This window comes from Mchenga conophoros, linkage group LG11 (genome assembly GCF_057382185.1).
Source record: "Mchenga conophoros isolate Kocher_MC1m ecotype Shallow Benthic linkage group LG11, M_conophoros_male_GT1.1, whole genome shotgun sequence".
Lineage (NCBI taxonomy): Eukaryota > Metazoa > Chordata > Actinopteri > Cichliformes > Cichlidae > Mchenga > Mchenga conophoros.
This window is the reverse complement of record NC_140536.1, coordinates 8,247,049-8,269,547: the sequence shown is the minus strand read 5'-3', so window position 1 is coordinate 8,269,547 and position 22,499 is coordinate 8,247,049. Positions and strand designations below refer to the sequence as shown.

Below are 22,499 nucleotides of genomic sequence, written 5' to 3'. Positions count from 1 at the left end.
TTGAATGTCAGAAATGTATATTTGTGAATGTGGAGATGTTATATTGGTTTCACTGGTAAAAATAAATAATTGAAATGGGTATATATTTGTTTTTTGTTAAGTTGCCTAATAATTATGCACAGTAATAGTCACCTGCACACACAGATATCCCCCTAAAATAGCTAAAACTAAAAACAAACTAAAAACTACTTCCAAAAACATTCAGCTTTGATATTAATGAGTTTTTTGGGTTCATTGAGAACATGGTTGTTGTTCAATAATAAAATTATTCCCCAAAAATACAACTTGCCTAATAATTCTGCACTCCCTGTACTTAAGTAAATTTAGTGTGGAATTTTTTTTCAACCCTTATAAAGCCTTCAATTGTGGGTTTTCTTACAGAGACTGGCAATGCATTTCAAACACATCTTTTTCAGGAAGGATCATCCTCACTGTGTACCTTTTTGATGATCATTCTTCTAAATCAAACAAAGGTGACAGAAATGACTGCTACTGAATGACTATGGCGCCAGTGTGTACGGCAAGCCGTCTCTGGATCCGTCTTCCTGAGTGTTGTTTACTTTTTGCCTTACTACTTTCTATATGCTTTCCGGATGTTACTGCTCTAATTGCCTATGATCAACAAACTCTTTTAAATCTTCAACCCTTGAATCATCAAAAGCCGGATCTATATTGGAACTTAGGGAATTTTTCCCAGTCTCGAACGGATACTTCCGCCTGCACATACTACCTGCCTTTTTTTCCACCACACAAGAAACGATATAGGAAACGGGGTAAACGGAGTGGTTTTCGCGTTCGTATTAAAGCCTATTTAAAAGCACATGGAGTGATTAATTACCGCTCCATGATAGACATCTTGCGGCCCTCCCAGTATACTTTCAGACTGTGTTGTCATCGATGGATTCGCTATGCTGGCCAGCAAGCCCACTCGGTCCTACCAGTTGAGTGCCCACCTGTATGGAGCTGGAAGCGGGTCTCTGGAGGAGGTGTGGATCACAGCAATCTTCGCCGGCTGGGACGTGCTCCTAGTAGCGTCCACATGGCTACGCTCAGAATGGCTCTGCTAAACACTAGGTCACTGGTGAACAAGTCCTTCGTTGTAAACGACTTTTTTCTCGCGTCAAAGCTAGACGTCCTGTTTCTAACGGAGACCTGGATTCGCCATGGTGAGTCCTCTTCCCTTGTAGGAGCCATTCTTGGGTTAATACCTTATGTGGTCACTAGAGGTCACCTTTTTCTGTTTTGATTATGTAATGTAAAGGTATTTAAGGTAGACGCACGTAATCGGCGTCAGGTGTGTCATTGAGAAGGCAAACAGTTTGTGACCGTTGCGCTGTTATGCTAAGTCGATACAGAATAAAGACCAAAAAGGACAAGATACATACTGCTGGAGTTATTGGACTGTGAACTTAATTCATGCATACCAGTGACATCGCGTCACCCCCGTTAACGACCACCTCAGTGGCTTCAAGCGTAGGCTTAGCCTCTACATTAGAGTCACAAACTGCTTTTCTTGGGGGAAAAGTTTGTGCCAACTTCGCCGCGGTGTTTTGGAGACTCGGCGCAAACAGGACAATTAAAGTCTGAGTGATCTATCACTGCGGAGAGCTGAATGCCGTTTGGAAAAGTTACCGTGGAGGTTTCACGAGGAGCGGACAGCTGGACTAGCGGTCTGTCAACTGATGACATGGAATGCTTGGCGATTGTTCCGTGGATGTTGGAGAGGACTTAGAATTCTTCATCGGAATCAGTACGGCGCCCAACGCAAGGTATGAGTAGCGCTACTAATAAATGGCCATTGATAAAAGTGTGCACACTTATTTAAGAAGACGTAATTCCAATGCATTGGTGGTCAACCCAAATAAAACTGATTTATAAACAAACTTTCGCATGTGCGCATAAACCCTCAATACTTGATAAATATTTGAGTTTTGGAACATTTGAACTATGGACACAAATAAAGCTGCTGACAGGCCCCCGGAGCCTGCTGCAGAATCAGCTGTGCAAAGTAGCAACGCCAGCAAGGCTGAGACACATCCAGAAAAGGAAAAACGAGTGGTGAAATTGACTGCTAAGGCACTTGCAGAGAGACTAGACAGACTGCAACGTGATAGAAAAGCTAAATTAAATAAAGCTAATAATTTAAAAGAGGTCACTGAGGCAGTTAAACAACTCCTTGGTGGCAGAGCCCCTGGTGTTGATGAGGTCCGCCCCGAGTTCCTGAAGGCTCTGGACGTTGTAGGGCTGTCCTGGTTGACACGCCTCTGCAATGTTGCGTGGAGATCAGGGGCAGTACCTGTGGACTGGCAGACCGGGGTGGTGGTCCCCATCTTTAAGAAAGAGGACCGGAGGGTGTGTTCCAACTACAGGGGGATCACACTCCTCAGCCTCCCTGGGAAAGTCTATGCCAGGGTGCTGGAAAGGAGAGTTCGTCCGTTAGTCGAACCTCGGATACAGGAGGAACAATGCGGTTTTCGTCCTGGTCGCGGAACACTGGACCAGCTCTTTATCCTCTCCAGGATACTTGAGGGTGCATGGGAGTTTGCCCAACCAGTCTACATGTGTTTTGTGGACTTGGAGAAGGCATTCGACCGTGTCCCTCGGGGTGTCCTGTGGGAGGTGTTGCGGGAATATGGGGTGTCTGGCCCATTGCTACGGGCCATTCGATCCCTATACAACCGTTGCAAGAGCTTGGTTCGCATCGCCGGCAATAAGTCGGACTCGTTCCCGGTGGGTGATGGGCTCCGCCAGGGCTGCCCTTTGTCTCCGGTTCTGTTCATAATTTTTATGGACAGGATTTCTAGGCGCAGCCAAGTGGCGGAGGGCTTTCGCTTTGGTGGCCTCAGAATCTCATCTCTGATTTTTGCAGATGATGTGGTTCTGTTGGCTTCATCGGGTGAGGGCCTCCAGCTCGCACTGGAACGGTTCGCAGCCGAGTGTGAAGCAGCGGGAATGAGGATCAGCACCTCCAAATCTGAGGCCATGGTTCTCAGCCGGAAAAGGGTGGAGTGCCCACTCCGGGTCGGGGATGAGTTCCTGCCCCAAGTGGAGCAGTTCAAGTATCTCGGGGTCTTGTTCGCAAGTGATGGGAGAAGGGAGCCGGAGATCGACAGACGGATTGGGGCTGCAGCTGCAGTAATGGGGACGCTGCACCGGTCCGTCGTGGTGAAGAGGGAGCTGAGTGTAAAAGCGAAGCTCTCAATTTACCGGTCGATCTACGTCCCTACCCTCACCTATGGCCACGAGCTGTGGGTAGTGACCGAAAGAACGAGATCGCGGATACAAGCGGCAGAAATGAGCTTCCTCCGAAGGGTGGCTGGCCTCTCCCTTAGAGATAGGGTGAGAAGTTCGGCCATCCGGGAGGGGCTCAGAGTAGAGCAGCTGCTGCTCCACATCGAAAGGAGCCAGCTGAGGTGGTTCGGGCATCTGACAAGGATGCCCCCTGGGCGCCTCCTGGGTGAGGTGTTCCAGGCATGTCCCACCGGGAGGAGGCCCCGGGGCAGACCCAGGACACGCTGGAGAGATTATATCTCTCGGCTGGCCTGGGAACGCCTTGGTATTCCCCCGGATAAGCTGGAGGAGGTGGCTGGGGAGAGGGAGGTCTGGGCCTCTTTGCTTAGGCTGCTGCCCCCGCGACCCGGCCCCGGACAAAGCGGATGAAGATGGATAGATGGATGGAATTTAAAAGAGAGTATAAGGGTCTCAATGGAAAAAAATGAAACTTCTATGATTCAAGCATCATTCAATGATTTTGTTGGTTTGTGTAATGAAGCAAAAACAATTCATGGTTCATTGATGTGTTTGTTACCAGATGATGAAAAAGAAAAGCATGAAACATGGTTTAAAGCAAAAACAATGCATTATGATGAGTTCACTTATGAAGTGAAAGAATGGTTGTCAGGTTGCGAACATTTACATTTAAAGGGTGATCATGGTGTTGATGATGGTGTTAAGCCAGAGGACAGTGTTTCAAATGTTGTTGGTAAATCTTCAGTCACTAAAAGCTCATCTAGTGGTAAAGTGAGCACAACTTCTTCTGCCAAAATCAAAGCAAAAGCAGAAAAGGCAGCATTACTCGCTCGTATGGCAGTCTTAAAAGAGAAGCATGCTTTGGAGGAGCAAGAGCTAAAGCTAAGGAGGAAACGTGAACAGCTTGAGCTTGAAGCGTTGTTTTCTGCCTCTTCTGCAAAGTTAGCTGTTCTCCAAGCTGCTGAAGTTCAAAGTATATCTAACATATTGTCCAATGCTATGAATTCATATTATGAAAGTGAAATCAAGAAAACAGCTGCTTCAGCCACAGTCAAGCCTAGTACACCAGTCAATGAAGATAAACCTGCAGTGCAAATAGTACAGACTGAAAGCAACATATCTGCAATGATCCTGCCAGGAACGGAAATTGAAGGTGAGCCACAAGCTGAAACGGTCATCACAACGCAATTTCACAATGTGGATCCTCCATCGCCCAGGTCAATTCCTACAGCGGCAGAAGGACGGTCGGAGGACATTTGTACCATTTTACAAAGACAAAATGAAATAACTGCAACCCTTGTTCAGCATCAGCGTGCATCGTCATTACCATCCAGGAAAATACCTGTATTCGATGGTGATCCTCTTCAGTACATCTCTTTCATTAATGCGTTTGAACAAGGAGTGGAAGAAAAGGCCAATAAGAGGGACTGCTTGTATTATTTGGAGAAGTTTACAACAGGACAGCCGAGAGAGCTGGTACGCAGTTGTCAACATATGGCTGCAGGACAAGGCTATATACAAGCAAAGCAACTGCTCAAAGAACACTTCGGAAATGAATATAAAATTGCAACTGCTTACATTGACAAGGCGTTATCTTGGCCTGCAATTAAAACTGAAGATGTGAAATCATTGCAAGCATATTCCCTTTTCTTACGTGGGAGTTGTAATGTCATGGAAACATTGCAACATATGCAGGAACTGGACATGCCAGTGAACATGAAAATCATTTTGTGCAAGTTGCCATATAAAATGAGAGAGAAATGGAGAGCGTTTGCATATGATATATTGGAAACCTCTAAACACAGAGCTCGGTTTGAAGATTTGGTTGCATTTATTGAAAAGCAGGTGAAAATTCTTTCAGATCCTTTGTTTGGGGACATTCAGAATGTAACGTCAACAATCCCCGTCTCAAAGGTTGACAACAGACTGAAGTCACAACCAAGCAAACAAATTAAAGGGAACAGCTTTGCTGCTACAGCCACACCCATGAACATGAATAAAACCTACAGCACGGAAAGGCTGATTACTACAACAAGCCATGACTTTACAGTAAAGCCATCTTGTGTCTGCTGTACTCAACGACACACACTGGAGGAGTGTCAACAGTTTCAGCGGAAGAAGCACAGAGACAAAATGCTTTTTCTAAAAGAGAAAGGGCTGTGTTTTGGTTGCTTAGGTGCTGGGCACATAAGCAAGGACTGTGCTAAGCATTTGATATGTAGAACGTGTGGTAAAGGTCATCCCACTGTCCTCCATATTGATAACGATGGTGTAAGCCCTGAATGCTATGGAGAGCCCTCCTCTTCAAAGAATGTAAAAACTTGTGGTCATACAGGGGCCGGAAGAGAAAGCGGTTTGCTTTCCATTCTGCCAGTTCAAATAAAGTCTGTTAAAGGTAGTCATGTCATACAGACATATGCTTTTTTAGATCCTGGCAGTTCAGCTAGCTTCTGTTCAGAGCACCTCATGCAAAGGCTAAATCTTGTGGGCAAAAGAACTCACTTCCTGTTACAAACGATGGGTCAAGAAAAGGTCGTCTCTGCCCACTCACTTACTGGTCTTGAAGTTTCTGGTTTAGGCAGCAATGCCTTCTATGAACTTCCAGAAATCCTAACACAGGAAAGGATGCCTGTCACCACGGATAACTTTGTAAAGGAAGAAGATCTGATCAGGTGGCCATATCTGTCAAAGGTTCAAATTCCCCACATAATGGCTAATGTGGACCTGTTGATTGGATGCAACGCTCCCAAGTTATTGGAACCATGGGAGGTCATTCATAGCCAGGGGAATGGCTCATATGCTATAAGAACAGCATTGGGCTGGGTCATAAATGGGCCCATGGAAGATGGTAAAAGCAACTTGGACAGTGAGCACCCACCAACAGTTGTAAATAGGATATCTGTTTGTAAGCTGGAGGAGATGTTGAAAAGTCAATATAACTATGACTTTAATGAAAGGGTTACAGAGGAAAAGGGTTTGTCAAGGGAGGACCTTAAGTTCATGAAGATCATGGAAAAATCTGCAACAATGGAAGATGGACACTACTGTTTGAAGTTACCTTTTAAAAAGGATAACATAAAGATGCCAAACAATTTCTCCATAGTTAAACAAAGATTGCAAAGTCTACAACGAAAACTTCTCAACAATGAACAGTTGCATAAAGAATATAAAAACTTTATGGACGAGATGATAAGTAATGGATATGCAGAGCAAATACCTTCACAGCAGCTGTCTTGCGAAAATGGAAAGAAGTGGTACATTCCTCATCACGCAGTTTACCATCCCAGAAAACGATCCATAAGAATTGTATTTGACTGTGGGGCATCATTCCAGGGGACATCATTAAACAAGCAGCTCTTACAAGGTCCTAATCTCACAAGCACATTGCTTGGGGTTTTGCTTAGATTTCGACAGGATCCAGTCGCATTTATGGGTGACATAAAGGCAATGTTTTATCAAGTTAAAGTTGCCAAAGAGGATAGAGACTTTCTGCGTTTTTTATGGTGGCCAGATGGAGATCTGAGCAAGGACATAATTGAGTTTCGCATGACTGTTCATCTGTTCGGTGCAGTATCTTCCCCCTAGCTGTGCCAGTTTCGCTTTGAGAAAAACAGCTGAGGACAATAAAACTGAATTCCTAGACAAGGTATGTGAAACGCTGAAAGAGAACTTCTATCTGGACGACTGTTTAAAGAGTGTGGCCTCCACCTCAGATGCTGTCGATTTGGTCAAAGATCTTTCAGCACTCTGTCAAAGGGGAGGATTTACACTGACCAAGTGGGTCAGTAACAATCGCACCCTGTTGCAAAGTATCTCTGAGGAGCAAAGGGCTAAAGACTTGAAAGAATTAAATCTTGACAGAGACAAACTTCCGGTAGAAAGAGCTCTGGGCTTGCAGTGGTGCGTGGAAACTGATACATTCAACTTCAAAATGGATATCCCTCAAAAATCCTGTACTAGGCGTGGAATGTTATCAATATCAAGTTCCATTTACGATCCATTGGGATTTCTTGCACCAGTCCTGCTGCCTGCCAAAGGAATGCAGCAGGAGCTTTGCAAAAGGAAACTGGGATGGGATGAACCAATACCCCAAACCATGTTGCAAAAGTGGAAAGGTTGGCTCAGTGATTTGCAAATGCTTTCCCATTTCAAGGTTAAAAGGTGTATACAACCAAGAGAGTTTGGACCTCTCTCACATGCACAGCTACACCATTTTTCAGATGCTGGTGAATCTGGATATGGAACCGTGTCATATCTGCGCATGCAAGATAATAGGAAATCCATCCACGTCGCGTTCTTGATGGGCAAGGCAAGAGTAACACCTCTAAAACCTGTCACTATTCCACGTCTGGAACTAACAGCTGCTGTAGTTGCCGTCCGAGTGGATCTCATGTTAAGGGCTCAGTTAAGAATGAAACTCGAGCAATCTATATTTTGGACAGATAGTACATCTGTACTCAAATATATAATGAATGAGGACAAACGATTCCTTACCTTTGTGGCAAACAGAGTCTCATTCATTACAACTGCAACTAAACAATCACAATGGAGATATGTAAGCTCAAAGGAAAATCCAGCAGATGATGCTACAAGAGGGCTCAAGGCTGGGAACGTTGTTCATAGCAGCCGCTGGATCAAAGGACCAAGCTTTCTGCAGAAGCCAGAAAGTGATTGGCCAACCAATTTAATGGAATGCTCCTTAGAACTAGAGGACCCTGAAGTCAAAGGTGAGGCCACAGTAAATGTTACTCAGGTAAAAGACTTGCTTGATGCTACATGTCAATTGATGGTGTACTTCTCAGACTGGAGAAGGCTCAAGGTTGCTGTTGCTTGGTTCCTTAGACTGAAGGAAATCCTTCGTTCAATGAGAAATAAGAAAAAAAGACCGCAACCTTACTCAGATAACCCAATTTGTAAAGGTACTACAAAGGAGAAAGTAAAGAAAACGCAACTGTACAGACTATCTTCAAAGGATCTTCTGGAAGCTGAGCTTGCCATTATTAGATTTTGCCAGCAACAACGATTTGGAGAGGAGATTGCTACGTTGTCAAGTGGGAAAGGTTCTGTGAGCAGGCACAGCTCAATTTATAGATTAGATCCTTATCTTGACGATAAAGGCCTCTTAAGAGTTGGGGGACGACTGACAAAGGGCTCCTTACCAGAAGAAATAAAGCATCCCTTTGTTCTTGCAAAGGATCAACATGTAGCAAGTCTCATCCTAAAGCACATTCATCAACAGCTTGGTCATAGCGGTCGTAACCACACCTTATCCACACTAAGGAGAAAATACTGGATCACAAAGGCCAACTCAGCTGTAAGGAAGGTTATCGCAGAATGTAATTTTTGCAGAAAATATCATGGAAAAGCCTTGGAGCAAAAGATGGCAGATTTACCCAAGGAAAGAATCTTGCCAGATAACCCACCATTCACCAATGTCGGGGTTGATTACTTCGGACCTATTGAAGTGAAAAGAGGACGAGGTACAGCTAAACGCTATGGAGTCATTTTCACCTGTTTAGCCAGCCGAGTAGTGCACTTGGAAGTGGCTAGCTCTCTAAACACAGATGCCTGCATTAATGCTTTGCGTCGTTTTGTGAGTCGAAGAGGTCAAGTCGCTCACATCCAATCGGACAATGGAACCAACTTTGTCGGAGCAGACAGAGAGTTAAGGGAGGCTCTTGAATTGCTGAAACATACCCAAATAGTGGATGCTTTGCGACACATTGGAATAAGATGGAGTTTTAATTCACCTGGAGCATCACATCATGGTGGAACTTGGGAACGGATAATTCGTATGATCAGAAAGATTCTGAGATCCGTTCTTCAGCAACAACAGTTGGACGACGATGGATTAAATACGGTTCTATGTGAAATTGAAGCAATTTTAAATGACAGACCCATCACAAAGCTTTCTGATGATCCAAAAGACCTAGAGCCACTTACACCAAATCACATCCTCCTGATGAAAGGAAAACCATCTTTACCACCCGGACTATTTGACCCTCAGGATATGTATCTGAAGAGAAGATGGAAACAGGCTCAGTACATCTCAGATCTTTTTTGGAAACGATGGATACGCGAATACCTGCCTTTGTTACAGGAGAGACAAAAATGGAACCAAAAGAAGAAGAATCTAAAACCTGGAGATATAGTCATTATAATGGATTCTTCTGCACCGTGTGGTTCCTGGCCACTTGGAAGAGTTCTGGAAGCCATTCGTGACAAAAAAGGACTTGTGCGATCTGCACGTTTAAAAACAAAGACTAATATTCTGGAAAGACCTGTAACTAAACTTTGCTTGTTACATGAGACTGTAATCTAAAAGTGTGTTACTTATGTTTATTTATGTGAATGTATAGGTCTAAAGTAGACTGTATTAGTGGCTCCTTATTTTCTTTGTGATTAGAATTGCCATGTCTGATAGCCATTTCAATTAGGGGCCGGGGTGTAGGAGCCATTCTTGGGTTAATACCTTATGTGGTCACTAGAGGTCACCTTTTTCTGTTTTGATTATGTAATGTAAAGGTATTTAAGGTAGACGCACGTAATCGGCGTCAGGTGTGTCATTGAGAAGGCAAACAGTTTGTGACCGTTGCGCTGTTATGCTAAGTCGATACAGAATAAAGACCAAAAAGGACAAGATACATACTGCTGGAGTTATTGGACTGTGAACTTAATTCATGCATACCAGTGACATCGCGTCACCCCCGTTAACGACCACCTCAGTGGCTTCAAGCGTAGGCTTAGCCTCTACATCCCTTTTGGAACTTCTTCCACTGGATTGTGCTTTTTTTAACTCTCCTAGGACCGCGGGCAGGGGTGGAGGGCTAGCCTTGGTTTTTAGAAGTAAATTTCGAGTGCGGCAACTGCCTCCTGCCTCGCATTCCAGCTTCGAAGTACAACTACTGGAGCTGTCCGGTTCCCCCCGGACCCTCTGTGCGGTGGTGTATCGACCTCCGAAGCGCAACAAGGATTTTATCCGTGAATTTGCTGATCTTTTAGGATTTATCTTTTTAAATTATGATCGTGTTCTTATTTGTGGTGATTTTAACATTCATATATGCTGTGAGGAGGACCTATTGGCTAAGGACTTTCTTTCCCTATTGACTCTTTTAATATCACTCAGTGGGTGAGAAAATCAACCCACACTAAAGGGCATATGCTGGACTTGGTATTGTCGTATGGACTGGATATTTGCATCACAGACATTAATGATGCTGGGATTTCGGACCATTTCCCAGTTATGTTTGATGTTCAGTTATGCAATATTGAACTGAACTCTGAGGGTCCACTGAGCCTATCGCGTCTGATTAATTCTGAGGCTGTTGCCCTTTTCTCTGCGGCCTTTGCTAACTCTTTCTGTTACGATGACATCAGTAATGCACTTCTCTCGGTTGATGGCGTAGTCAACTCTTTTATTTCTACATGTTCTTCTATTTTGGACACTGTGGCTCCAGTAAAAACTAAAAGCCGTAAAACCTCTCGCCAACTTTGGCTAAATGAATCCACCCTCGCTCTTAGACGTGAATGTCGTCAAGCTGAGAGGAGATGGAAAAAAGATCAACTTCAGGTGTCCCTTGACATCCTGCATATGAGTCAGTCTAAATTTCAGAAGGCTGCCAAAATGGCAAAAACTTATTTTTTGTCAAACATTATTGCGACTAATAGTCACAATCCTCGAGTTCTGTTAAAAATCTTTAACTCAGTGGTTAATCCCTGCTCTGATGTTTCGATGGGTGCCTCCCCGGCCCTCTGCGAAAAATTTCTAAATTATTTTATAGATAAAATCTCAGTGTTAAGGGCCCCACATTCTCCGGTAGTAAATCAAGCCCCAGTTTCGGAATGTTCAATGGTTTTTCAACAGTTTGAACCTGTGTCATTCTCGACTTTAAAGGAAATAATTAATAACCTGAGAAGGTCAAATTCTCTGCATGACATTATTCCTTCTCGTATCATTAAGGATGCATTGAATACAATCGGGTCCTGTATCTTATTTTTAATGAACTCATCACTGTCATCTGGCTATGTTCCGACTGTCTTTAAACATGCAGTCGTGCAACCTGTTATCAAGAACCCCTGTCCTTGGTTTCTTTCTTTATTCCTTTCGCTGCCTCGATCACCTGCTTCAACACTCATCCACAAACATCCTTTATTTCGACACATACGCACCATGCGCTCAACGGCAGCACATTTACTTCAGTCAGACAGCGCACACAGTCGTTTAGGATACACACACTTAAGCCAAGCCTACTCATATTAGTAACTATGCATATACAAAGTCAGACTCAGGGAGCATCTCGCCACACATTTTTTCTCTCTCTCCTTTATTATTTATGAACAAGTGACGTATTCTCTCCACCTGTCTAAGCGACGCATACAGCATACATCCCTAGTTATACACAAACATCTATGGGTACACTGAGGTTCATGGGCAAATGAACTGAATCATTTCTTCAACAGATTTGATTAAACCATGAGACAGTCTACAACATCGGCTGCAGACTCACCCACCCCCACTGCTGCTGTTCCACCTCTGACACCTCAGACACTTCACACCTCCTCTATTCACCCTGCTCACTCCTCCCCACCCCCAACAACAGCATCCAATACACACTCAACACAAGGCTCCAGCCTGTCTCTCTCAACCACCCAGGTTAGGAGGGAACTGAGGAGGATTAATGGCAAGAAGGCAGCGGGCCCAGATGGCATCAGCTCGAGGGTCGTCAGGTCCTGCGCGGACCAACTGTGTGGGGTGATGGAGCACCTCTTCAACCTGAGCCTGAGGTTGGGAAGAGTCCCACAGCTCTGGAAAACCTCCTGTGTTGTACCAGTGCCAAAGACTTCACGCCCCAAGGACCTCAACAGCTACAGGCCGGTGGCTCTGACATCCCACCTGATGAAGACCCTGGAGCGGTTGGTCCTGGCTCAGCTTCGGCGCCTAACAAGCTCATCACTGGACCCACTTCAGTTTGCCTACCAGCCTGGCATTGGAGCGGATGATGCCGTCATTCACCTCCTACATCGTTCCCTCGCTCACCTGGAGACCGCTGGAAGCACTGTGAGAATCATGTTCTTTGATTTCTCCAGTGCCTTCAACACTATTCTTCCCTCGGTTCTGAAGGACAAGCTGGAGAACTCTGGAGTGGACCATCACCTCACTACCTGGATTTTGGACTACCTCACCGACCGACCACAGTATGTGAGGACTCAGGGCTGTGTGTCGGACAGGGTCGTCTGCAGTACGGGGGCCCCACAGGGAACGGTTCTGGCTCCGTTCCTCTTCACCATCTACACTGCAGACTTCTCCCACAATTCCACCCAGTGCTTCCTGCAGAAGTTCTCTGATGACTCTGCAATAGTCGGCCTCATCACTGATGGGGACGACAAAGAGTACAGAGGACTGACTCAAGACTTTGTGGACTGGTGCCAGCTGAACTACCTCCAGATCAACGCCAGTAAAACCAAGGAGCTGGTGGTAGACTTCCGCAGGCACAAGCATTCTCCACTGCAACCACTGAACATCCAGGGTATGGACATTGAGGCTGTGGACAGCTACAGGTACCTTGGTGTTCATCAGACTGGACTGGACTCATAACTCAGACGCCCTCTACAGGAAAGGGCAGAGCAGGTTGTACCTGCTGCGGAGACTCAGGTCGTTTGGGGTGGAGGGCCCACTCCTGAAGACCTTCTATGACTCTGTGGTGGCTTCTGCTATCTTTTATGGTGTGGTCTGCTGGGGCGGCAGCATCTCTGCTGGGGACAGGAAGAGACTGAACAGGGTGATCCGAAGGGCCAGCTCTGTTCTAGGATGCCCTCTGGACCCAGTGGAGGTGGTGAGTGACAGGAGAATGGCGGCTAAGCTGTCATCCCTGTTGGACAACGTCTCCCACCCCATGCAGCAGACTGTGACAGCACTGAGCAGCTCCTTCAGTGGGAGACTGCGGCACCCACGGTGTGGGACGGAGAGATTTCGCAGGTCTTTCCTCCCCACTGCTGTCAGACTCCACAACAAAGACTTTAACTGAACAAACACACACATCCACACATGTGCAATAACACTAAGTGCAATAATCTTTTCTGGCATCGTTGTATTTTTACTCAGTTGTATATAGCATTCGTATTCTATTTTTATCTTATTGTATATTTTTATTCTATTTTATTCTACTGTATATAGTATATTATTTTATTCTATTCTGTACAGCTGTGTACTGTATTTATTCTTATTGTATTCTAATTTTTGCGTCATAACTTTTGCACTGTCCACTTCCTGCTGTGACAAAACAAATTTCCCACGTGTGGGACTAATAAAGGTTATCTTTTCTTATCTTATCTTATCTTATTACATGGAATATAAATGGAGCTGGCTCCAGAGAAAAGAGGTTAAAAATATTTAACCAACTCAAAAAACTACAGGCAGATGTTGTCCTATTACAAGAGACCCACAGACCTCTTAGAGGTTCGAATGAACTTAAAACACCTGAGTTTCCCAATGTGTTCTCAGCTTGTTATAATTCTAGACAAAGGGGAGTAGCAATTTTAATACATAAAAATATTAATTTCATGGTACTCGATACAGTTATAGATCCAGAGGGCAGATTCTTAATTATTAAACTATCTATACTTGATAAAAAAGCTATGTATTGCAAGTGTATATGGTCCAAATGTTGATGATCCCTCATTCTTTCACGGTTTTTTCAGTGCACTCTCTGAACACTTAGATGGCACACTTGTTCTTGGAGGCGACCTCAACCTTGGACTAAATGAAGACATGGATAGGCTCAATACAGCGGGAACTCAGCGTAATTGGCAGTCCATAAATATAATCAAACAGTATATGAGCGACTTTGGTCTTTGCGATGCATGGCGCTCCCTTCACCCCACCAGTAAGGAATATACTTTTTTCTCACATGTTCATCACTCCTACTCTCGTCTGGATTATTTTTTGGTCAGCAGCTCACTGCTGAACGACATTTCAGACACTGAGATTCACCCTATAGCTGTCAGCGATCATGGTCCTGTATCTTTAACACTAATGCACAAGAATAATACTACGCCAAGAAAAAACTGGAGATTTAATATATCACTACTTAAAGATGAAGACTTTATTAAATATTTTAAAAAAGAGTGGACTTCATATTTAGACTATAATGACACTCCCGAAACATCAGCTTCTGTTCTATGGGAAGCAGGGAAAGCTGTGATGAGAGGTAAAATAATTTCTTTCTCATCACATAAAAAGAAAAAAGAAAACAAAAATATTCAGGAATTAGAAAAAAACATCAAATCACTAGAAGAAGCCTACGCGTCCCACCAAGATCAGGAAACATTGAACAAAATACGCAAAACAAAACTAGAATTAAATGAGATAATTGATAAAAAAACTAAATTCTTAGTACAAAGACTACGCTTACAAAATTATGAACATGGTAATAAATCCGGTCAATTTCTAGCAAACCAGCTAAAAATAAATAAAGAAAAAACAACTATATGTGCTGTTCAAGATTCATCTGGGAACACAATATATGAACCCATACAAATAAACAACATTTTCAGGGATTTCTATAAAACGTTGTATTCACCACAAATAAACCCATCTAAAAAAGAAATTGATCTGGACTGCGGTCTGGAGTGTGGGGCCTCCCTGCTGCTGCGGAGTCGGGGCGGTCTGCCTCCCCCCACCGCAGGGAAAAGGGTAACACCACCTGGGTCTGGGTGCAGTTCCCCCCTCCAGGGGCAAGGGTACCTAGACCCGGTTCGTAGAGTACGCTTGGGGAGTGTGATCGTGTGTACAGCGTCTCTTTATGTCTGTCTCCACGTTGGTTGAGTGTGGAGTAAGTGCATATGAGAGCATGAGGGTGGGAATGGATGTTTGTATATGTGTGTGCCTGTATTTCTGTGTCTATATGTCAGGTTGGGTGTCAGGCGCCACCTCTCTGGGGACATCTTAGGCCCTCCAAGGTTTGGAGGCCTATCTCCCCCTACCACCACTTCCCCTGCCAGTGGCGGACTCCCTCAGACATTGGTGTGTTGGTGGTTCTTTGTGTCCGGGGATGGGCGTCCAGGTACACACCGGCTCACTCCTTGGCGGCCGCTTATCGGGGCCTGGAGCCTGGGGCTTGCTCGGGCCACTTCGGAGGTGGGGTGCCACCGGCCTCTCGGCCTGGGGCTCGGTCACTTAGGCACGGCTGGCTGCCGGCGGAGCTCACGGGCGCGTCACTGCAACTCCCCCTGGCTTCTGCTCCGCGGCTGCTGAGTGAGCACTTATCTGGGACTCTCCTCAGCTCTTTCTGGGACAGTGGCGCGGCTGCCCCTCTGTTGGTCTTCCTTGGTCTCTTGTGTTCTGGGGGCCTCTGGATGTCTGGAGTTTTGATCTCCTCCATACCTGCTTCATGCCCTGGAGGACGGGGCTGTGGCCCCCCCACACCCTCTAGCAGATCATTACATGAAGGAACCTTTTAAAAAACAAAAAACAAGCGCGTCCATGCTCACAGGTGTACACACGGGTGATCACACCCACAAACTACACCCTTTTTGGCTCCTACCTCAAAGCACACTGTGTTCTGTCGATCTTATGTGCTGCACAATAATGTTTAATATTTAGTATTTACTGTCATATTCCCATATATCATTGTGATGTTGTTTATTCTATTACTCTTGTTCTCTTCTGCTTGTTTTCTTTTTTCTTTCTCAGCAGGTGACCCAGGTGATTGATATATGCATTTTTTTTCTTATTTTTTTTCCTGCTCATTCTGTTGGTTTTTGTCTTTTGCCCTTCTCCCCCGTCCCTCTTCTCAGCTGTTTCTCTTTCCCTCTTTCTTTCTCCCCTTCTTTCCCCCAGTCAAGTCTGTCCCATATTCAGTAAGTGAAAATAAAATGAACAATAAAAGGTGAATCAAATGGACCATCCCAAGGCTGGGATGGTCAATTTGGTAAAGTAAATCCGTTGGGCATCTTTCTTTGCCTTTAGACAACAATTCTGATGCAAAAGAGCCAAACGGGACAGGCAAAAAAAAAAAAAAAAAAGAAAAAAGAAAAAGAAAAAGAAATTGATCAGTTTTTAGACAACATAACTCTTCCAAAATTATTAGACACTCAAGCAATGGCACTGGATTCACCACTAACACCAGGTGAACTCCAGGAAGCATTGATAAGTATGCCCAATAATAAGGCTCCAGGTCCAGATGGCTTTCCTGCAGAATTCTACAAAGAATTCTGGTCGATTCTAGCACCAAGCCAAATGAATGCTATTCAAAACCAAAATAAATTTGGGGGGCAAGTTTCTTATAAATTGGAAATTCTACATTTGGAGCCAAGGGGATTGGCTGTTTCAAAGTCATCATAGCATAGCTGAATTTGTAATGCTTGTCTTTTGGCTGAAAACGAAGAGTGAGTTTTAAAATAACTTCCATCAGAGAAGTCAGTGTAAGCACTAGGTTCTGGTCTACACTCATTTAAGAGCACATAAATGTCTGGATTTCTGCACACTAACCTCAGTGTTTCTAAAATTGGTCCATATATAAAAGTATCACTTACAGTACTTGATCATAAATACTGGATTTTGCCTGTTGTCATATCTCACTCCCAGTGTTATTTCAGCTGGGTGCTCAACTCCCCATTTTGGTTGAAGTATTTATTTAGTTTCCATTCTGTATTCAGATTTGTGAAAATATTTTCAAATTTGTCAAAAGATTGATTTATCCCAGATATGCTGTAAAGCAGAAATGGCAGTATGCTTTGCTTGTGAGTAAATTTCACTTGTTAGTTCGTCCAAGTATCCTACAATTGAGGACACCAAACTATTGGAAATCCCACTCCCCTGTAATTTGGCCACAATGGAGGCACACATTGCAAACATGACCACTGTTAAGGTGCTTTCGGAAACCTGCGTATGTCAAGAACTGAAACCTACAGCCTTGCTGAGAACAAAACAATTTTAATTTGGGCCTAGGATATTAACCATGTTCAACTCTTAAATGTGAAATCAACTGCTGATTGTTGGGATACAGTTTCTGATAAATTAAACAAGTCAGCATAGTTTTAACTTCTCACTCCCTGAGTGAGAGCGGTAGTGGCTGATTAAGCAGTCTGGCTCTCAAATCTTAAATCTGGGTGACTCTCTCATTTTGCCCATATTAATGTTACACAATACACTGTTGTCTGCAGGAATGTGTAAAAATTCTCCAACGTAGCATCATAAGACATATTGAACACAAAATGTGTTTTGAAAAGTTCATCAAATGCCCCAAGGGAGTGGTTTGCATTGTATTGGATGAGATGCTTAGCTATGGTGATATGGACACTGTCAGACTTCCTCTTCTGATGGTCAACAGCGCGGTGGTATGGTTGCCAACCCTGCTGATTACGGAGATGTTCCCCCAAACTGCAGCACGACTAGGCTTAAGATAAGGAAACTCAACATTAGACATGAGAATAACCTGCAGCCAGACTGTCCACCATTTGACCTTAGAACTGAAGAAGATTCTCGGATGAGAGGTGAAACGTCTTCAAGCAACTTAAAGAAGTCCAGACGCTTTTCTTTGCAAGCTCCTTTGACTATGTTATTATTTATATATGGCTACAAAGGTGACATAAATTATTTTAACCACCTTAATAATATGATTACCTCATGAAAGAGTACAAGTCTCCCAATTGCCTCGCATGCACTAATTGCACAAATTTTTTGAGACTTTTGTTCCCCTGGAGATGGTGGAAGTAGATGTACCAGCAACAGCAAGAAAGCCATTTCTTGGTCGTAGGCTGAGGACAATGAGTGACAGGATTAACTGAAAACTCTTGTTCATATTTATGACAAAAATCAGATTAATCTTTCAGCGATTCACTGAACAAACAAATAACATTGAAGGGAAAAAAACTGTCTCACAGGTGTTCTCATTTCCTAATATTAATCATATGATCGCAAAAATCATGAATGAAGCAGCTGTACCTGAAATTATGGCAAATGCTTCAAAACAAGAAAAAGAAACAACTTACTTGTTGAGTCATCAAGATCACTTCCTGGAGGACTTTCTGCCGACTGCACCAAGTGATGCATCTCTAGTGTTGAAGTGAGCTGCTTAGCTCGTCGTCCCATTTCTGAAACAGTCTAGAGGATGTCTCGTCATCAAACAGGTAAATGAAATCTTGTTACACCTTTGGCAGAGAAGATATTAAACAACACAAATACTTTGAAATGTCAAGCTATTTCAAACATCTCATTTCAAACTCACTAGTCCTTTACTATACAGGAATCTTGGGAAGATAGAGAGGATTTCAGCACTTCTGCCTGTCTCATTAACAAGCTTTTGAAATGTCTTTCTCATCTTCTAGAAAATCAGGCAATTTCTGTAGTATGATTGAGCAAAGATATTACCTCTTGGCAAGCATCCCCATCAAGCTGCCTGTCAACATTAACAGTCCTTTGGAAATTTGGGCCTCCTGGAAAAAGGTCTACAGAGCTATTCTGTGGCACTGCAGATCTTCGCCAAATTTTTCTTTGAACTGTTTTCAGATGCCAAGAAACGTATCCTGTGCTGCTTGCAGCATCATAGCATCCTTAAATTAAGAAAGGTTATTGTCACATTCAGTTCATAGAACTCAGAATTTTGAAATGCAAAAATGACACTTACATAGCCTTTCTTAAAATATGGATTCTTCAGGCAAGGGAAGAGCATCACAATACCAAGAGGATACTTCTCTCTGACTGCTTTTGTGGGGAGGTGTCTGAGAGGAGATATTAAATTAGTCATCAAAATGTATGCCACGGCCATGCAGAAAATTGGCACAAATAAAAAGAAACCCTGAAACACATATACCCACATATATACCCACTCACAATCATGTGAGCCACCAGGATGTTAACCATTTGTCCTCTTGTGGCATCAGTTAGCATTTCTGTTGTTTCATACTCTTGTAGTATGTCTTCACCAACAGACTGATTAAACCTGCCTTTCAAGCTCACGCTGACTTCTGACAGTCAGCACAACATTGCCTTGTCCAACAAGGCCCTGACTATTTCCACATCAGCTTCTGTCCCTGTTGCATCCCTGTATATGACTTCTGAATCAGGGGGCACGAAAAATCTCTCAATAACTGTAAGATAAAAATTCATGTGGTTTTGAGGCAGCACTTTGTATAGGTCACAGGTAAAGACTGTCCATTTTAAATGCATTAAGCCACCACTTAGTAACCATTAAATAGGTACATTTCTTCCCTTGCAGAACCTAAAGTCCAAATTCTAAAGTCCAAATTTCAAAGTTAATGATTTGCTTTTTATACATATACAATACATGTTTCCTTAATTTACAAAACGGTTTGCTAAAGGCAAGGTTTAAAACAATACAAATCTGTTTCTAAAATTTTTCCCTATCAGAAGCTACAATAAAACTGAACACCTTTTTCGTGGAATTCGAGAAATTCAAACTGTCCTTCCAAGGCCTCCAGCTTGATATAGTTCTGTTGCTGGTTGTACTTCATCAGCATTTTTACCAAGACATACAAGAAAGTTTGATAAAGCAAATTATGATTTAAAGGGAAAACAGCTGAGATGCCCTGACTGCATTAAAAATGCGTGACAAGGTTAGCTAAACAGACCACATACAGAGGACTTTGTATTGTATCGTCCCTCCACAGAAGACAGAGGCGTTCGGTATTCAGTTTACCGGCGGTTTATTAGGAATGGTAACACAGGCTACTGTGGGCCATAGCCAACGCCAAAACAGAAAAAAGCGCTCCCTGAAGAATCAAAACAATCCCTCTCTCTCCTCTTAAAGTCACGCTCCTTTTTCCCACACACACACACACACACACACACACACACACACACACACACACACACACACACACACACACACACACACACACACTCCATAACTCCCACCCCCATACACTCTCATCCAACAACAAGCATGTTCTCCTACAGACTCTCTGTCATAGATAGCTGATATGATTGACAAGCTTAATAGCCTCTAGACTATTACACCTTCAAGGACACTCGCTAAATCACATTGTTGCAGGTGTGGAACAACTATGCCAATACTATGTGGCAATTCTGGACACAATGACACTGAGAACGCAACAATGAAGTTAACTCATAATCCAATCCTTTACAATTTGTATTTTCGCCAAGCGCTAGCTAGTCATTCTGACACACTAGTGCTGGCACCAAACAAGACTTTGTAACGCACTTATTCTCCGGATATGTTCCCGTCCATGAATCGCTACCTTATTGTGGTGGAGGGGTTTGTGTGGCCCAGGGATCCCAGGGGCTATGTTGTCTGGGAGCTTTTGCCCCCTGATAGGGTCTCCCATGGCAAATTGGTCCTGGGTGACGGGCCAGACAAAGAGCCTTCAGAAGACCCCTATGAGTAAAAGACCAAGGGTACAGTTCACCCTGTCCAGGATAGGGTTATCGGGGTTCCGCCCTGGAGCCAGGCCTGGAGAGGGTGCCCGAGGGTGAGCGTCTGGATGGGGCCCGGCTGGGCACAGCCCGAAAAAAGTACATCGGCCCATGCTCCTGGAGGCCCACCACCCTCAGGAAGCGTCGTAAGGGTCAGGAGCAATGTGTGCTGAGCGGCGGTCAGGAGCAGAGGCCCTGGCGGACTGATCCCCAGCTATCAAGACTAGCAATTGGGACATGAAACATCACCTCTCTGTTGGGGAAGAAGCCTGAGTTAGTGCGTGAGGCTGTGTGTCAGCATCTACCGACTAGATATAGTTGGGCTCACCTCAACGCATGGCTTGGGCTCTGAAACCATTCTCCTGGAGAGGGGCTGGACTCTGTCTCAGTCTGGAATTGGCCATGAGGTCTGCCATGAGTTCCTGAAGGCTCTGTAGAGCTGTAGGGCTGTCTTGGTTGACACGTCTCTGCAATGTTGCATGGAGATCAGGGGTGGTACATCTGGAATGGCAGACCGGTGTGGTGGTTCCCATCTTTAAGAAGGGGGACCAGAGGGTGTTCCAACTATAGGGGGATCACACTCCTCAGCATCCCTGGAAAAGTCTAGGAGAGTCCATCCGTTAGTCGAACCTTGGATACAGGAGGAACAACGTGGTTTTCGTCTTGGTCATGGAACACTGGTCCAGCTCTTTATGCTTTCAAGAATTCTTGAGGATGCATGGAAGTTTGCCCAACCAGTCTACATGTGTTTTGTGGACTTGGAGAATGCATTCGATCATGTCCTACCGGGTGTCCTGTAGGAAGTGTTGCGGGAGTACGGGATGTCTGGCCCATTGCTACAGGCCATTCGATCCTTGTACAACTGTTGCAAGAGCTTGGTCCACATAGCCGACAATAAGTTGGACTTGTTCCCAGTAAGTGATGGACTCTGCTAGGGCTGCCCTTTGTCACCGATTCTGTTCGTAATTTTTATGGACAGAATTTCTAGGCGTAGCCAAGTTATGGAAAGCTTTCACTTGGGTGGTCTCAGAATCTTATTTCTGCTTTTTGCAGATGATGTGGTTTTGTTGGCTTCATCAGGTGATGGCCTCCAGCTCACACTGGAACGGTTTGCAGCCGAGTGTGTAGCAGTGGGAATGAGAATCAGCACCTCCAAATCTGAGGCCATGGTCGTCAGCTGGAAAAGGGTGGAGTGCCTACTCCGGGTCAGGGATGAGTTTCTGCCCCAAGTGGAGGAGTTCAAGTATCTTAGGGACTTGTTCACAAGTGATGGGAGAAGGGAGCGGAGGACTGACAGATGGATTGGTGTTACGGCTGCAGTGATGTGGTTGCTGTATTGGTCCGTCGTGGTGAAGAGAGAGTTGAGTGTAAAAGCAAAGTTCTCGATTTACCGGTTGATCTATGTCCCTACCCTTCTTTTGGGTAGTGACCAAAAGAATGAGATCAGGGATACAGGCGGCAGAAATGGGCTTCCTCTGAAGGGTGGTTGGCCTCTCCCTTAGGGATAGGGTGAGGAGTTTAGCCATCCGGGAGGGACTCAGAGTAGAGCCTCTGCTCCTCCACATCGAAAGGAGTCAGTTGAGGTGGTTCAGGCATCTGATAAGGATGCCTTCTGGGCAGGTGTTCTGGGAATGTCCCACTAGGAGGAGTCCCCATTGCAGACCCAGGACACGCTGGCGAGATTATATCTCTCCGTTGGCCTGGGAACACCTTGGTGTTCCCCCGGACAAGCTGGAGGAGCTGGCTGGGGAGAGGGAGGTATGGGCTTCTCTGCTTAGGCTGCTACCCCCTTAGAGCCGACTCTTTGAAGTGAACGACACGAGCCGGCTCCTTATTGGGAGAATGTGCATCTTCT

General features: G+C 44.5%; 1 protein-coding gene across 1 annotated transcript in view; it reads right to left on the bottom strand.

Moving 5' to 3' along the window:
• The window catches only part of LOC146563543 (uncharacterized), a 42,541-nt gene extending 21,557 nt beyond the window's left edge, over window positions 1–20,984 (bottom strand). Inside the window, exons 1-3 of the mRNA XM_085290712.1 lie at window positions 18,876–20,984; window positions 18,620–18,801; window positions 18,241–18,399 (exon numbers count right to left, since the gene is read on the bottom strand). The gene's annotated coding sequence lies outside the window, so the exon portion shown is untranslated. The remainder of the gene's footprint in view (window positions 1–18,240; window positions 18,400–18,619; window positions 18,802–18,875) is intronic.
• Window positions 20,985–22,499: the final 1,515 nt, after the last annotated feature.